At 43.2% G+C, this 16,247-nt stretch overlaps 1 protein-coding gene across 3 annotated transcripts in view; it reads left to right on the forward strand.

Annotated features, from left to right (window-relative positions):
- PHACTR1 (phosphatase and actin regulator 1) overlaps positions 1-16,247 on the forward strand; it is a 288,343-nt gene that overhangs the window by 129,116 nt on the left and 142,980 nt on the right. The window contains exon 1 of one of the 3 annotated variants that reach the window (XM_063130400.1): positions 8,068-8,169. The exons of the other annotated variants lie outside the window; for them this stretch is intronic. The gene's annotated coding sequence lies outside the window, so the exon portion shown is untranslated. Of the gene's footprint in view, positions 1-8,067; positions 8,170-16,247 lie in introns of those variants that run through there. 3 annotated transcript variants of the gene reach the window in all.

The following is a 16,247-nucleotide window of genomic DNA, read 5'->3' on the forward strand; positions in this document are numbered from 1 at the left end:
AGTCAGAACCTGCCAGAACTCTAAAGGGCCTATCCAATCTGCTGACTTGTATATTTGGTTGTCACTGACATTTTCTAAGATGGAGTTAAGCAGTGGTTTTGATGGCCAAAATGTTTGGTTTGTGGGGACTGCTTTTAAATCTCAGTCTTGTTCTGATGGTAATGAGGCGGTGGAAGAGGTTTGTTTGAATAATATCATCGTGTTAGATGTAGACAGAGAAACACAAGGTGCTTGTTTCATTCGTGTGCTTTAACTAAGGATGAAGGGAAAGTTATTTTATGCAACCATAACCACTCATGCGTTTGGTTTTTCTCGTGAATATATCATGTGTTGTTTCGATTGTGGTTTTGTGGACTGTAATGTCTTATAATGGCATTTTATATTTTAATATGTTATGAGCTGCCTTGGAAGGGTTTACTTTGAAAGCTTATAAATACAAAAATAAAAATAGAACATGAAATGTATAATTCTGTGTGGTTGTATATATGTGTTTGTAAGTGGGGAGACCTGAGTATAAAGTTAAAATTTAAGACAACATAACTGACTGTACCAAATGTAGTCCTAGGTTAAGAATAGAAAAAAACTGGAACTCCCATAATCCCCAGCCAGCAGGGCTAATGGTCAGAGATAATGGGAGTTGTTGTCCAAAACAACTGGAGAGACCCAGGATGCCTATCCATGATCTTTGGTCCGAAACCCATCCTCTCATGAAAGCACAGGAGCCTTGTTGGTTTTAAATTAGATACTAGCTTCCAAAGGGGGACACTGAAGGGGAGAAGCCATAGTTCAGAGGAAGGTAATATGCTTTGCATTCAGAAGGTCTCAGGTACAATGTCCAGCATTTCCAGTTCAAAGATCTTTGATAGCAGACAGATTCCTGCCTTAGTCCTTGGAGATCTACAGCCAAATTGGATCAACAATACTGGGCTGCTTGGATAAACCAATGGCTTGACTCATTATAAGGCAGCTTAACAAGGTGGTAGAAATTCACAAGAAACACACATAAAACAGCCAATTAAAATCAACAACAGAGATTGCAGGGGGACGGGGACGATTAACAAATATCTTACAGTACCAGTGTCTTATCCAAAAAAATATTTATTTATTTATTACATTTACAGCCTGACCTTTTTCCTTCAAGGAACCTAAGGCGGCGTACATAATCCTCCTCTCCATTTTATCCTCATAACAACAACCCTGTGAGGTAGGTTGGGCTGAGAGTCTGTGACTGGCCCAAAAGCCACCCAGTGAGCTTCCATGGCTGAGTGGGGGCTAGAACCCAGATCTCCCAACTTCCAGGCCAACACTCTAGCCACTACACCACACTGTCTCTCCCAATGCTTTACAAAGATGCAAGGCTTGGATTTTGACAAGTGTCCCAAAATAGGAAATTACAGAATTATCGGCCAGTCTCTACAAGCTCTATCACATGTAATTTTCCCCCGGCTTTCCCTCCCCTTTTTTCACCTCCAATACATAAGTACGTCAAGCTTATGGGCCCTTTCACCTGAATATGCTGCTCTTTTGTTCCTTTGCTCTTCCATTCCACTCCACCCTTCTCTTTCTCCCTCCAGTTCATTGGTTGCTCCTCCCACCCCCTTGAACAAGTATATTGAAGCAGGTCCTGTCAGCTGAGTACTTCAACCGGACCGCCTTTCTGCCTGGCAAAAATGGAACGACCGTTTAGTCTGGCTTTTTGAGGGCATTGAGGGAGTACAATCCTGTCTCTGCAGAGATTCAGGCATTGTACATTTTTAAAAAATGCTTTCGAGCCTGGGATGCAAGGTTTGGGTTTTATGTTGAGGCTTGGAGCCGGCTGCTGGGAGAGATCGCTTTTCCCTGCCAAGACTTGATGCAATCCATTCAAGCCAACAGCAAGGCCCGCATCACAGCACATGCCCCTAACAAAGGAAAATGTGAGTACAGCACTACACAGAGGCTTAAGGGTGCATTAAACACACTTAGGGAAATAATCCAGACTTTAAGCATTCTAGGAAAAGCTGGGGAAGAGGCAGGGTGTCAGCAAGACACGCACAGCGTCATGCGAGTACTGTGCTGCAAATCCGCACACCAGGCATGGCAAGAGTGCACTAAATCGCTGGTGTGATGGAGCTCATTGATAAATAGATGGCACCATCAACTGGGCACTTCTGATGGGGGATGACGTCTAAAGAATTTGGGGCCTATCTGGATGCTGTGAAATCTGGAAACGGAGTGGCAGCATTATACACCACTTACTTTAAACCAGATGTACATTACTGACTGCCAAAGGAGCAAAGAGCAATCCATTTGGTTTAAGCAGACTGGATATAAGAGCTGGGAAAAGCCTCCCAAAGCAAGCAGCATGGTTGGTGCAATTGAGCATACCCTTTATTGCTTGCAATTTCATTATTTTGTGTGTTCCTCCTTTGGTTGGTTGCCTTTTGTGATGATGATCTTTAATCAGCAGGCAGTTAACACCTTAGCAAGGGGCAGGGATGTGCTGCAGTTTTATAGAGCTCTTGGAATAAGAACACTTTAAGGTGGAGAAGAGGCATTCCAGACCCAGGTATCTACATGTTAACTTAATTCAACATCAGTTTTAAGTGTCTGCCTTCTCGTTTTTGAACATTAAGATACATTTTCAAGCTTATTAAGAAAGCTGGAAACTTTGAGATTTGGTGACTTTAATCAATAAAATCTGAGTACTCTTTCTATCACCATTTTGGGGTGCTTCCAGATGGGCGGCTCCTAGAGTTACCCAATCATTGTTCTTTCACTGTTACTTACAAACAGAATTGCAATTGAATTTTCACACTGTAGGGAATATTGCACTCTTTTTGTACATCCCACTATTTTCTGTACACACTATTGAGTGTGATAGAACTATGTGGGTGGGACATTGGAGGATACAACTCACTGAGCAGCCATTTTCAGATAGCCCCCATGCTGCATGATCCTTTTTTGTGAGCTGTTATTTAATTTAGGGTGGCCATATGAAAAGGAGGACAGGGCTCCTGTATCTTTAAGAGTTGTATTGAAAAGGGAATTTCAGCAGGTGTCATTTGTATATATGGAGAACCTGGTGAAATTCCCTCTTCATCACAACAGTTAAAGCAGCAGGAGCTATACTAGAGTGACCAAATTTAAAAGAGGGCAGGGCACCTGCAGCTTTAACTGGCGTGATGAAGCGGAAATTTCACCAGGTTCTCCATATATACAAATGACACCTGCTGAAATTTCCTTTTCAATACAACTCTTAAAGATACAGGATCCCTGTCCTCCTTTTCATACCGTCACCCTGTTTAATTAGCACTGTAGCACTTATTTGTTCAAGAGCAATTGCCCAATAACTTTGTTAAGAAGTTTTTAAAATAAAGGGTTTGATTTAGATGCCTTCCTAAGGACATTTAGGAACAACCTTCTCTCTTCCTTTCTGCATGCATTGGCTTTTTTCTTACTGTTCTTGAGAACCCTTACAAAGTAGGGAGAAGTAAGCACTGGCAACCACAATATTCATTCAGCCAGAAGTGAAGTGAAGTTCAGTAGGATTTATACCCATATTAGCATTTTGGGGATTTAGCAGGGTAGAAAGAGGGGGTTCCGTCAGGCATCGGAGAAGGGAAGTTAAGAGTTCTTGCAACTCCCTGTGGGTGTAAGACCAGTGAGGGGCAATAAATGATCTTGCTTAATTTAGCCTGCTCCACTCCCTGTTGTTTCCAAGTCAGAGAAATAAACGGAGGCAGCACTGTTGAACTTGATAATCTGTGTATCAGTGCAGCCTTCCTCTCTGCCCAACTTTCTAGGGTGAAAATTGACTTTAACAAGTGACTTCCTCCTCCCCACCTTCTCTGGAAGCAAGAAGTGGTTTCCTTTCCCCTTGGACCCTTAAATACTTGGCATTTCCTTTCCTTGGAGTTTTTATAGTGTAGGTCAATTAAAAATTGGTGTTTTAAAACTGGGGTGCTAAAATGGAACATGCCAGGTAGGATGATCATGTGTCCTCTTTTCCAGAGGACAGTCCTCTATTTTGAAGGCATCTTATATTTGGAAGGGCTGTCCAATTGCCATTCCAGTTGGCTTCTGAATGTGGGATGGTATTGGTACCATCTTGTCCTTTGCGTTAAGCAGCAAAACGGCTTGGGCCAGTCCTGCTTACAGACACCGAACTGAAATGCCTTGCAAGAGGCTCTGTTCGCTTTTTGTTGTGATTGTTGACTTCTAAATTCGAAATTAAGTATGACGGTATCGGCTATCCTGCCCTTGTCAGGGGGAAGTTGGTGGGAACCCAGGACAGAGTCTTGACTGGGGATATGCACATTTTGCAAAACTCTAATGTGGAAGATCCATCTGGCAACTTCTTTAATGATCTTTTGTCATCTCTTAAAGGTGCATCTATTCTTGCAGGCATTTGTTAATCCATCTGGTTAATGCTGTGGGGTTTTAATTTGCTGCTATATCTGCTTTTAGATGTTTTTATTGTTTATTCTGTATTATTTTCGTGTTTATTCCAGTTTGTAAATGTTATATTGTTAGCTGCCTTGGGCATCCTCTGGTGGAAAGGCAGGGTCTAAATATACTTGAACAAATAAATGAGAGCTATTTCCCCAACATAGCACACATGACATCTGGGCTATTTGCATTCTTTAACCCATTTGAAATAGACTGTGTTGTTGCAGATGTTTAATATGATGGCAAAATTTTAGACTCTCTCCCCTTTATGTTGCTGTTTCTCTTCCCCCTCCCCTTCTTGATACGTTTTGGTAAATGTGAGCATCAATGAATTTACAGTAGGGGTGTATGAGAAATTAGTTTCAGTTCATTTTTGAACAGGATTTACCCAGTTTACACAATCTAGACTGAACACAGATTCAGATGTAATCTGTGGTTGAGTACATTTCTGAGCTTGCAATGTGATTTGCAAAAATAAACAAACCCAAAATGTGTTAGATGACATGCGTACATTCGGAAAATGCACGTGGAAAAATGTGTGCTTTTTAAAGATGCACACAAATATTCTTTAACCAATGGGAGAAGAATACATACATTTCAAAGGTGTGTACAACTGATATGTACGTATGGAAAAATATGCATGAAAATATGCTTGGATTTTCAAGAGAAAAGAAAAACAGTGACTCCTGCAATCTCATATGGACTCGAGTCAGAATGAGCTTTGAGATGGAATTCTGAGAATTTCAGTGAGCTCAGGTTTTGCTGATTCACATGTCCCTAATTCACAGATCTATGAACGTCTTGTTTCCATGCTGAGAACATTAATGAAAAAGATGCAAGAATGTGCAATGGTGCTATTGCATGCACATTTGATTGTTGGCTGCATAGAGTTGATAAGAGTTCTTGAATTGTTCCAGACTTCCTTTGCCATTGGTCCAGATTACAGAAAGGTCAGCAATGAATCACCACCAGCAGAGTGGTTTGTAGGTGAGCCCTTTATGGAGAATGATGTTCTCGGGGAAAGGATATGAAGAGCAAAAGTAATCAATTAATTTAAGTGAAGCTATTAAACCAATTGCAGAGAGAAATCCATTAGCCAGATCAAATGGATAAAAGGGCGCTAATTAATAAGAGAAGGATAGTATAAATAAAGTTGTACTGACAGTTAGGTAAAGGCTTTAAAAGTGTATGAGCTGCAGAAATCACTTGGCGGAAATGGAGTACTGCACAGTCAAATAAAAGTATTCTGGGCACATCTAAATATTTTCTCTGGAAGAGCCGCAGGAGCAAAAGAATTGCGCTGGCCCACGGTCAACTGTGCCACACTGAAGTCAGCAAAGGCTCCCTTTCTTCATGAGTACATGGTTTTGAACATTGTCCTCTGTGTATGAAAGAGTAGTACAAAAAATAATGCAAAGAGCCAACATGATATAGCACAGGGGTGCAGAACCACAGACCTGGGGGCCCAAATCCAGCCCACCTGGCATTTTCCAGATGGCCCCACTACCTTGCCCTGCCTCAAGTAATTTGATGGCTTCCCAGTTTTTGCAAATCATCCCCCCCGCCCCCAATAAAAGGTTGAAATGCCTCTCCTAAGGCTTAGTTACTGGTAGGAAGGTCTTTAGGGCGCAATCCTATGCATGTTTAGACAGAAAAGAGCCCATTATTATTATTTATTTATATAGCACCATCAATGTACATGGTGCTGTAACTCCCACCATTCTCCAGGTAGCCATTTTTGGCCCATTCCTTTTGCTTTTGGCCCTGGGCACCATTGGAATGTGGTCTCCTGAGAACTACTACAAAATTGAATTCTGCCCTTGAGCTGAAAGAAATTCCCCACCCCTTTTGCAGCAGACCAACTTAAGGTGCAATCCTGTGCATGTTTAGACAGAAAAGAATCCTCCAGCTCTCAGCATTCCATGCAAGCATAGACTTTCAGCATTTTCTTCCTGTCAAAATATGCATAAGGTTGTGCCCATAGACAACCATTGGAGAGAGTTGGGTTCAAGTCCCTTCTGAGCCATGAAGCAGAGACACAAAATGGTGAACAATAAGATATTGGGTGGTGCAAAGTTTCCCCCATCATTAAATTTCTTTTGGAATGACTTCATGGATGCCTTTTTCTCAAGACTCCACATTTCCTGTCAAGAAGGAATTTTCCTACACTTGTACATAGGTTGGCCACTTCCACATCATCAAAAATAAGCATTGCCACTCGCAAATGACACACATTTGCATAAAATTTGCATTTCCTCATTTATGTGTGTCGTATGTACATTTTAGAAGTCACTATTATAATTTACATAACGGTGACCTGTTAACTGTCCAGGTGCTAACTGCAGGTGGGCACCTGCAAGCCTCCCCCCCCCCCCCGCCTTGCTCTCCTTTCTTATGGTTCTGCCTTTTTAAACCAGATTAAGAGCGGACAGCCCTTCAAATGGAGAGGACACCTTCAAATAGTGAACTGTCCTCTGTAAAGTTGGACACACGGCCACAGTTTGTGGAGAATCTCAGAATACACCCAGCCTTGGTAAGAAACACACAAGGCCTGCATCCAGTGGTAGAGCACAGGTTTTACATGCAGAACCTCCAAGGTTTAATCTCTAGGCATCTCTAGTCCAAGCGAGAACAAGGACTCGTGTTTGAAGCCCTGAAGAGCAGCTGCCACGCCTTCCAGGCAACACTGAACCCGATGGACCAAGAGTCCGACTCTATAAGGCAACTTCCTGTGTCCCCAAAGTTGGCAGGGCTAGCCAATTTGGTATTCTTCCGGTCTTCCTGTAGACTTTGAGTTGCACAGTTCAGCACCAATGCCTCAAATTAGAGTGTAAGCCCTGAATTCCTCTTACAGACGACCATGGGTGTGTGTATGGGTGTGTTAGTTTTAAAGACAGCATCCGCCTTTATTCGAACATACTTTTCCATGTTGCTGCGATTTTCTTCGGGCTCCCTCTCCTCCTCGTTACGGCTTCCAGGCGACACCCCCTCCCCCCCCCCCAACAAACAGCCTAAGCATACTTTCAATTATATAATTGTGCTGCTTTGAGTCATGTGACCTGCTGAGTAATTCCCCGCAGAAGGAGACAAACTGCATATTAAAAAGCAGAACAAATTGTGTTTAAAACAACAAGCCCTCTACCCCCACCAAAAATGTAGCATGCTGTTTCCATGCAAATGCCTCTGAAGGGCCGAGTGCTGCTGCAGCCGCCGCCGCCGCCGCATGGCGATTTGATTTATAGTCGAAAGCCTTAGAATTGAACGGGAGGGAAAGGCTGAGCGGGGAAGGGGAATAGGCTGGACTCGTGGTTTCCTTTCCCTTCCCTCCCGGAGCATGTCCTGCTTCTGAAACTGGTTGCACCTCATCTTGTGCGAAATGAATTGCTCCTCAGAGACCTCGGCAAGGAGCTAGGAATCGCTGCCTGGTGCGGAGGTAAGCGCAATATTCTCATTCCTTGCAGCTTCTGCACTTTCAAGGCATTATGACTTTTTCGGAGACCGTGTGAGGGGAGAGAGAGAGAGAGACAGAAAAGAAGGGGGAAACGGGGTGGGGGGGAGGACAGCAGCTGATACGTCTGGAAACAAGGACGTGTTTATTTATAGGCAACATGGAAAACAGAGCAGCAGAAGTTGAACCCCAAACACCATCGCCACCTTTTATATTGTGCCTCAGTGCTGCTAATTGGATTTATTGCTTAGCTCCGGCTTTCTCTGTGTCCCTTTCCTCTGAGTGAATTGGTAAATTATTATAACTTGGTGTGTGTGGGGGGGGGGGTGTTCCCTGAATCCAAAGAGAGAGAGAAGGAGCTGTGTGTGTTATGGTTGTGGGGGAAAGAGAGAGCGGGGGATGGATGTATTTTCAGAGCACGACACTTCAGGGACTGTTGCTCAGTTTTGAAAGGCACAGCTGTTGCAGAGAGAGCGAGAGAATGCGAAAGAAGCTTTGTGGCCTCTCAGATCAGGTAGGCGAGGCAAGATCAGAAAACAGAAATTTCTCTTGCTGTGTAGTCGGAGCAGTCGGGGGCGTATCCATTTTGCTTGAGTCTGCAAAATCGTCTTGTCTGATTGTGCGGGTCAGGCTCCGACATGGTGGTTGACGATAGAAGTTGCCTGCCCTAAACCCAACGTGTATGAATGAGCGGGGATCGGCCGGTCACTGTTCTGGCAACAGAGAGATTCTCTTGCGATCCTGACTGCAATTGAGGCGTGCGGTAATCGATGAACTTGAGCATACATGACCCTCTGGAGAACTTTTTGAGAGTTATTTAGAAAACAAGTTTTAGAAAGAAATATTCGGAGGGGGGAACCTCATGTGTAACCTGTGTTGCATTCAAGGGGGGCTGAAATAGAAAAGGGAAAGATTTTGACATTCTGTTGCTGATGATGCTGGTACACGAGCGAGGGCTTTGCTGCAACACGATTGACTTAATAACGTGATTATTAAGAGTGCAGCAATGGCTGGCTGGTGTGTGGAACTTAAATTGAGGAGACCTGAAGTCATATGCCCCCCCCCCCCGTGAGGCTTTCTTTCTTCGCATAACCCACCTCACAAGGTGGTGAAGATAAAATGGAGGGGGCACAGCTAAACTCCTTGGAGGAAGGGAAATAAATAAATAAATGAACAAAATTATAGGACTATCTACAGACTAAGTGATCTTTGTAGGCTGTAGTAATGCTGGACAAGCCCCTCCAAAAGCAAGGGAGCTTTCTCCCAAAATAAATGAATAGGTTTCTGTTTAGAAAGGAGTTTGCTTCCAAGTTTTTTGTACTTCTCAATCAGGATGAGTGCAACGCAAAATAAACAGAAGTGGCAGCTCATGAACTGGTTTGTTGATGGGCTACCAGTTTCCGCCACCGACTGGGTATGGGAATCTGGTGCCCACCACAAGGCAGCAATGAAGATATAGGAGTTGCTTCCTCAACATCGAGGAGGTGCATGATGGCTGCTGAGGGAATCACTGCACATGGCGTGGGATGCCACTGTGTAGTCATCAGCCCTACACTGACACAGTGCTGAAAAAGCACACCCACCTGCCTCCATCATGTCTCTGCCACCACCAAGACTGCAGTGTTTTTATGTCGCTTGAATGAATTCAGTCAATTTATTTATTTATTTTTATTTAAAGTTTTTTATTATGCTCCTCAGCCAGAAAGGTTCCTGGAGTAGCTTATGTATTATCAATAAAACAAGACCATCCTTGTTCACGGGTTTACAAACTTTTTCGATTGTGTCTTTTTTTCTTTTTTTTTAGACACAGCACACAAAGAAATAGGAATGGGGAGGGAAGAGAAAACTCATTAAGTCTTTCTGCAGGCTGGTAGAATGGCCGCATTTCCCTCTCTAGGAATGAATTTAGTCTGATGTTAGTCCTCTTTCAAAGTAGGCATTCTTGTGGGCCAAGCTGAAAAACCGAGGCATTGATTTGATTCAGTGTATGAATTGCAGGGGAAAGGTAGGAGGGCCCTTTAATGCAATCCAGAAGCCCCGCCCCTGACTCCGCCCAAATTTAGTCCAGAGACATGCCCATATGTCTCCATTACACACACCCTCCTTAGCCTTTTAAAGTGGCACTGTGCCAAATCTTTTGATCTATCTATTTTCAAGCATTTGTTGAGAGGCGAGAAGAAGAGAAATTGCACAGATAATTGTGGGAATGGGTGATAATTTCGGAGAAATTTCTCAGGGTGCAGGGCTTCAGTGCTTATCTTCCTGTAAGGAGCTGGCTATGGGGGTGACGGTGGAGGTGTGCGTGCTCTTTATTTTACCATTTTTATTAGTGGAGGCTGGTGGCTCTGATGTCGGTGGGGCAGTGAATCCGCTCTGGGTTTCAGTGAGAACCAGTCAGAATTCTAAAGGAACTATTCAAGGTGTACCACTGCTGATTTTTATCCTGTTCTGTTCTTGTGGCCTCTCTGGCTGCTTGAGCTTTCTGAAAAGGACTTAATAACAACAGAACCAAAGCAAAAAATGCCTCAGGCCTTCAATAGGCAGCAGCGCTGGAAAGCCCCAAGGGAAGAAGTCCTCTAGGGGACTTTTCAGAAAGCAGATAAATAAAGCAGATAAATAAAGAGCATACATAAACTCCTGAGTCAACTTCTTACGGTAAAGTAACCATGGAAGCCCTGAACCCTGAGAAATTTCTCTGATATTCTCGGCATCCCCACAGAAGAGGCAGAAGAATGACTGCCTCTTTCGCAGGGAAAGGAAGGTGTTGCAAAAGGGTGGGTGGGGTTTTAGTACAGCACTGTCCTAAAGCCAGGAGCCAAGGAGCTGCCACCACCATTCTGTAGTCCGAGCACTGATTTTGTTTCATCATCTCACTATCACTGTTGCCTGTAGTGGAGGAGAATTTGTTCCCCAGTGATGCAGGTATATCAGAAACATATGATGAGTAGAAGGTGGCACCTAATTGCTTATACTTGTAAATTGCCATAATTTAGGGATCACTTTCACAAATGTGAAAGTTGGTAGTATTGGCTGTTCTCAAATTGTTAATGTGAAATCTGACAAACATGAGCCAGCTGTTTAAATAAATCATGGGGGGGGGGTGTGTGTAAGTGTGTATGAGTATGAGGGAGAGAGAGAGAGAGATTTTAAAATAATGAAAAATAACATGGATTTGGGCTTCTATTTGCCTGCTTTCTTGTTTCCAGTCCTTTATTGCCATTACATATCCACCTGAGGGCTGTCAAAAAATTTTTATTAAAGCTGAAGTTCTCTTAAAAATATTGCTTTTTTTCTTTAATCTAGCATTTGGTTTAGAGCAGAACCAACAGTAAATTGCCTGATTCATTGAGAGAAACGCTCCTATGCCTGTAACAGGGTAATTTGGATTACCTATAGTTTACTCTTGCAGAGTTATTGCAATAAAGTGTTTTGCTACAGCAAGGGTCACCCTAGTGGTGTGAAACTAGGGGTTGCATGGGAAGGACAGGGCATGAGTCACTACTCACCATCACTGTTTATTCTGGCTGTGGGAAGAGAAGATAGCCCTTGTGCTGTCTGGCAATCCCAGTTATTGGATTGTCTTGTTCATTTGCCTAATTCTATCATATATGACATGGGTAAGCAACTGCGAAGAGTCCAGGGGTGAATTTCCACCCTTCAACAGGCTTGACAGCAAAACAGTTCCAGTTTCAGCAGTGTGACACAAAAGCTGAAAAGGTTAAGAGACAGTGTGGTGTAGTGGTTAGAGTGTTGGACTTGGACTCAGGACATTTGGATTCTTGTCCTTGGCCATGGCACTCACTGGGTGACACTGGGCAAGTTGCTGACTCTCAGTCTATCCTACCTTACAGGGTTGTTATGAGAATAATATGGAGAGGATCATGTAAGGTGCCTTTGGTTCCTTGCAAGGGGAAGAAAGGTGGGATATAAATGTAATAATAAATAAATAAATAATAAATACATTTAGCATGTTTTACGGGTAAATTTGGCCCTTTTCAGTCACCATCACACTGCCAAATTTCAGCAGCAAATCACCAATTGCTTTACTGCCACCAGATTTCAGCAGTATGATAGAGGCTGCACTAAATGATGGAGGACCACATGCAGTCCACTCTAATATATGATCTGTGACAAATAACCCAGTCTTCAAAATGCTTTTGAAGTGGAAGTATCTTGTTTGTGCCAGTTTAGGTTTGGCAGTTGCTATTAGATACCGTTTTACTGTGATACTTTGCTTTCTCTCTCTCTCTCACCTGAGCTCTAGGTTCTGTGCAGCTAACAGTAATTCAAAATTAAGAATATAAAATATTCTAAAAGTACATGTATAGGACACATACAACTAAAAACACCCAATGGATACATTTGACATATCCACAGCTATCTGTTCCATAAGCATATTGGTGCAGCTTATCTTCTTTGCTCCTCCTCTTGGTTGTGGTCTCAACTGTGTGGGTTAAACTAGGCATGGGACACTTTATTTATTTATTTACGATGTTTAGATGCTGCTTCCCATCCAAGGATTTTAGAATGGTGAAGAAATAGAAGAAAAACATTAAAAATTACATTTTAAAAGGAAACAAAGTGCAAATAAAATGGTCACTGGGGTTCTTTGGTTATACTTGATTGTCAAGTGCCTGATTTATTCATTTTAAATGTCTTGTTGAACAGACTTGGTTTGTATTGATTTTCATTATATCAAAGCCTAATAAATATTGGGGGAAATGTCTTGCAGCACTTCTGGGAGCTAGCCATGTTTAGCCTTTACGAACTTTTTGAGAAGGATGTTTCTGAGGTGGGCGGTTGCTATTAAAAGGCTTGTTTTATCACCGAGAGCAAGATTAGACATAAGGCAAGAGGATATTGTGATGGCTTCTCCTTAACCCCAGTTAAGGAACTGCATTCCACCTGCATAGGTGTCTGCAGGAAAGGGGATTTTAATTTTATTTATTTATTTAAGGATTTTTATGCCGCCATTCAGCCAAAAAAAGCTCTCACGGCGGCTTACAAAAGTATTTCTTGACAGTCCCTGCCCACAGGCTTACAATCTAAAAGACATGACACAAAAGGAAAGGGGATTGGGAGGGAGGAGGAGGAGGGGGAAAAGGAGAGCAAACTCAGGCACTACAATCTTAGTTGGAAAGTTCAGCAGTTGCAGTTCACAGCAGGAGGAAGGGGGCTCTCAGCTGGAGCTGGACCCAGGCACGGTGGAGAGGTGCCTGGCTGCTGCTTCCTCCCTCACTGGTGGCCTCTCCAGAGACAGTTGGTAGCAGGAGGGAGGGGGCTCTCAGCTGGAGCTGGACCCAGGCACGGTGGAGAGGGGCCTGGCTGCTGCTTCCTCCCTCACTGGTGTCCTCTGGGATGCAGTCCCCACCACCACAGAGATCAGCCATTATCTCCAGAATCCCAGCTTTCATTTTTTTTAAAAACAACAACAACCCTACAAGTCTCTAATTCTTGTAGAACCCAAGATATGTCAAAATGTTCAGCCACTAATCTGCCCATTTGTTTTTTGAGAAACTAGCCTGCTCTCACCTTTCATTGAGATGCGAAGGCTTGGGGGGTACAACAGAAAAACTAGGGGGGAACATCTCTTCCCCAATTTTCCAAAAATCCCTGGAAAAATGCATTTTTTCTTGGTTTCCCCCCACTTGTTTTCTATTTCCTCACCCCCCACAACAGACTCCCACATTTCTATGCCAATTTGTATTTTCCCATGAGTTGTGTTTCTCCATGGCGCAGTTCCATACCCCTCATACAACATGTGTATGATCTATTAAGAAAGAAGAAACCTAGGCAGTGTGAATAATATGGTTCTGCCCCACACCTTTGGCTCTGGCTGGGCAATATGATTATGGGAAGGAAACATCATCCAACCTACCCATCTGGATACTTCATGAATATGTGATCAGAGTTGCAAGGAGACTGACTGTGAGGAAGTGGGTTTGGATGTGTGAATTAGCTGTTGAAATAGATCTAGCAATGCTGTACAGGGTGTATGAGAGAGTTTGTTCAAGTCGGCTCCTGGCCTGGAGTTTCATTACCTCTGAAGTTCTGTTTACTTTCAAGCTGTTTCTGCATGTTCAGTTTTGAAAAAGTACAGGCCAGCATCAGGTTTTCCCATCAAAACACAATTTTATTTCAACATGAAAGTAGGTGAATATGGTCTGCCTCAAAACGTTAAAAACTGAAGGTTTGCAGACGTTGTGGGATTCTTTCCCTTTGTTATATAAACCTACATGGGACAGAACCATAGATGTTTGCCTAAAACTGTGTGAAGCAGAACTACTGGGCTTTCCTCAGATCTTTATGATGCTCTGTTCTCTCAAAGGATGTGCTGCACCATCAAAGGTATCTTTTGAATTTGACACATCAGTGTGTTAGCTTGTATTTGTCTACTGTCACAACAGTGAAGACTAGAGTTCCAAAGAAAATTGTTCCAAAGAATAATTTATGCATACTTCTGAGATGCCAAAGTAATGAATGTTAATGGACTATTTCCTTCTGACTGATATCCGGACGACCAGCATTTGAGAATCAAATTGTTACACAACTGAAGTCAAAACCATTCCTACCATCACTCTAACAGAATTCAGATGGCAGTAATTAATGTGAGTAATTAATGTCATGTAATTACACCTTTTCTCCATTGAGTGAAGTGAAGTGATGAAATAAAACTTTACAAACTTGTAGGACTGAGTTTCGGATAACAGAAAATACTTGTGGCTTATCGAAATTGCAACAGTTAGAATTAAATGTTGCTTTTTATAAATGATAGGTTATAGCTGTTTAATTTTCTTCTACAGCTTCAAATGCCCAGCTTTCTGACAAGTGCAGTCATGTTTTTAGGTGGCATTTTAAATTACCAAACTCTTTAATTATGCCAAATCTCCATTTCTCAAGTAAATATTGGCATATTAATACTGGGACTATCCACGCCATTGAGTTCAATGGGGCTTGCTCCCTAGTAGGTGGGTATAGGATTGCAACCTCCCAGTCAGGAGAGTAAAAGAACAAGTTGTGCCAATGCAAACTGAGCATACGTGTATTATTTAAGGAAATTCAATCTATCACAGTGCATGTTCATACCCTAGGCAGTCGGTGTCCACTATATGACATCTGACAGAACATTTTATAACTTTGCCAAGTCTTGTTCCCGAAGAAGATTTCGGTAGGGGTGTGCTCCAGTCCGTTACGGAGTCTGTGCAGCAGCGGGCAGCAGAGCCAGGTAAGGGGGGAGGGGGCTTTTTCAGCCCCCATTTTGTCCCCCCTTCCCCACTTACCCACCTCTGCTGTCCACCATGGAGGCAAGTAAGTGGGGAGGGGGGCAAAATGGGGGGCGAATATCGATCCAGACCTCCGGATCTTGCTCTGGATCCAGTTCCGGAGCGGATCGGTAGGGGTTGCACAGCCGTAGATTTCAGGGCCCGTAGAGATGGCCGTTTTAAGATATTGACAACAGGTAGAATGCCACTTTGCCTTTTTGCCCTCTAGAAATATGATGAAGTGACAGTGCCGGCTCGAGGTTTTTGAGAGCTCTTGGGCAAGACACCCTCAATGGGCACCTTTCTTCAGTGTGTCTACCTTCTCATCACTATTGCCACCAGCTGCTACTGTTGCGCCTCCTTTTCCTCATCATGGCTACCACTTGCCAGGCAGGGAGCCAGTGAGCAAGTAACAGTGGCATCTACTGCTCCTTCCTCTCATCACTACCATTTTCTGGGCCAGAGCAAGAGGGAGGTAAAGAGGAGGAGCAACTCCAGGGGCTCTTGTGAGTGGGCCCCTTCTTGGGTGTGAGCTCTAGGCAGGTGCCTGACCGCAAAGTGATGTGATCGCTTCAGCACGCTACCAGGTCTTGCTCTTTCACTGCCTTCAATATTGTACTATGTCATATTATCCAACTCCCTTCCAAAAGCTTTGCAGTGCATCATAAGTCAGGAACTGGACTGTAGTGAAGCAATCACAAATGTTTTACTACAATACTTGTTTGAGGGGAGGAATTAACCCATATCTCTACTCAACCCCCTCCTGACTTCATCAGCATTCAGGATGATTCCAGTTTGGAAATGACACACACCCATCCTAGTCTTGTGAGGTAATGGTGAGGGAATGATGGTTTTCATTGTTCTCCTTTCTAATGCAACGGCAGGTGCCTTTCAGATGTTTTGAACTACAACGCCCATAATACCTGACTATTGATTATGCTAGCTGGAGCTTTTGGGAGATCTGGTTCAAAACATCTGCAAGGCATCAGGTTGTACCTCTGCACTACAGAATTAAAGTTGTACTTGGTATCAGCAGGGAGGAAGATGTATTGTGTGTGTGTGTTTTCTTTACAGCTGGACCGGTCAAGCTTCTGGTATTTCAAGGA

The sequence above is a fragment of the Elgaria multicarinata genome, chromosome 7 (genome assembly GCF_023053635.1).
Source record: "Elgaria multicarinata webbii isolate HBS135686 ecotype San Diego chromosome 7, rElgMul1.1.pri, whole genome shotgun sequence".
In the NCBI taxonomy this organism is placed as follows: domain Eukaryota; kingdom Metazoa; phylum Chordata; class Lepidosauria; order Squamata; family Anguidae; genus Elgaria; species Elgaria multicarinata.